Source organism: Triticum dicoccoides, chromosome 5A, assembly GCF_002162155.2.
Source record: "Triticum dicoccoides isolate Atlit2015 ecotype Zavitan chromosome 5A, WEW_v2.0, whole genome shotgun sequence".
NCBI classification, from domain to species: domain Eukaryota; kingdom Viridiplantae; phylum Streptophyta; class Magnoliopsida; order Poales; family Poaceae; genus Triticum; species Triticum dicoccoides.
The window spans coordinates 12,079,350-12,081,557 of NC_041388.1; positions in this window are offsets into that span (position 1 = coordinate 12,079,350).

Genomic DNA, 2,208 nt, shown 5'->3' on the forward strand with positions numbered 1-2,208 from the left:
GTATAATATATCAAAAAATTCAGCACGAAAATCCGCATCCGATGGAGACTGCCTACGGCTTGTTTGGAATTTTTTAGAATCCTCAAATTCCAAAAGGAAAGAAAGATATGGTCAAATTTCAGTTTTTTTAAAAAAATTGGTTAAATCTGGTCAAACTACTTATTCAAGAAGTATTAATGTTACTACATAGTTATTCTAGAATATTAGTGTTACTAAATAATTATTTCAATTTTTTGAATTTTGGTCAAATCTGGTCAAACTCTGGTCAAACTGTGGTCAAACTATGGTCAAACTTATTCAAGAAATATTAGCGTTACTAAATAATTACTATTTTTTAGAATAATAGTTTCAAACTCAAACGGTGAAATGTGTGACTTCATGCTCAAGCTAAACTCCTGATGGTTAATAGGATTGACATCTTACTATTGTCAGGAAAACAACAAGTGCAGACTCGGAAACGAAGGAGAATAGAGCCCGAAAGTTAAGCGTGCTCGGGCTAGAGTAGTGAGAGGGATGGGTGACCGGTCGGGAAGTTAGATGATTTGGAATGAGTGATCCACACTTGAGCAGTTAAGAGAGGTGATTAGAGACTAAATCATCAAATAATTCAAAAAAAATCAAAAAAATTCAAAAAAAAATTCCAAAAAATTCAAAAAAAAACCTTTAGTACCGGTTGGTAACACCAACCGGTACTAAAGGTCCCTCATACCAGGGCGCGAGCTCACGCCACGTGGTGGCACTTTAGCGCCGGTTCGTGCCAAGGGGGGGGGCTTTAGTGCCCATCCTTTAATGCCGGTTATGGAACCGGCACCTAAAGGCCCTTACGAACCGGCGCTAAAGCTCCGTTTTCTACTAGTGGCTACTATCTATTGGTACCATGTCTGACATTTGCTGTCTTTTTGCACATCAGGTTTCTGTGTTTTGTGTTTTTGTGCTATATAACAAAGAGTATGCAGTTATGTGTCTGTAGTTCTTAGGGGGTGAGGGGGGCTGCAATGGGGGCTTGTGAGCTGGATGCACAATTGTCAGCAGTGACAAGCTTAGATTGGGGATGTGAAGAGGTGCATATGCATGATACATTCCAAATCACGGGCAGATACCTTGATTTGTTACAAGTGTGAGTAATCTCATTTGAATATATTGCGATCCATTCCATAGATTTGTACTCACTTTATTGTTCGGCATAATTGAATTGTCTGTGTCCAAAATGCATATGATTTTATTTTGTACGCTCACACTAGATGCCACCACACAATTACCACTTATAATAACCAGTTCTTTTAGAATTATAAATGGAAGTACATACTGATTTTAGCTTCTAGGCAAATGTTTGTAGATTCCCCTTCAATCTGAATCACATGAAGTGGAGAGTTCACCAGAGTCCGTGGAAGAAATCTACATGCCATCATGAGGAAAGAGGGAACAACCCGATATGCGACACCGAAGAGTGTAAATTGTAGTTCTATTTTCTTCTTCAAACATGTCTTTTTTTTGGGACCAATTTATGTTGTATACTGAAATCATGTTGTTCTAAGAAGTATCAACCTAGAATTAGTTTGTCCAATGACTCGATATGTTTAACAATGGGAGTTTGGAGGATTAGTTAGTAGATTTAAGCCCAGTGACTCAATATGATTAAAATGGGGGGTTGGAAGATTAATTAGTAGATTTAGTGTTCGTCGTTTACAACCTATAGAGACTGAATGAATGAAACAATATATTATTATTTTATGCGGCAATGTGACCACCATGTTGTTCAATTTATCTAAATTTTTTTCTCAGACGTGCGTTGCACGTGCAAGCTTACTATAGTCATGAAGTTGTGCAAGTGTCGATCAGCTATATGCAGCTCTGTTCTATTTCATTAATGTGACCTCGTATAATAGCTTCTCAATCACGTGACCACAGGTAGTTTGACCCTCTTACTCTTAAAACAGCGATGCTACAGCTACAGACAGTTTTTCATGCATTCAAGGATACGGACGGGAGTGTTGTCACCTGGTTGGGTGGAGAGGGGCCCCACCCCTGGATTTCAGGGTGTAGGAGTGAATTAGGAGATGCCAGATACGTTTGTAAGATTGTTTCCGTAAGCCCTGTCTGTAAGTCTATCATATAGACATAACAGGCGTATTTACATGTCTACAAGCTTTAGAATTGGTCGTCGGCAGATGGAACATTTGGATTAGGTTGTATGTATGGTGTGATTAA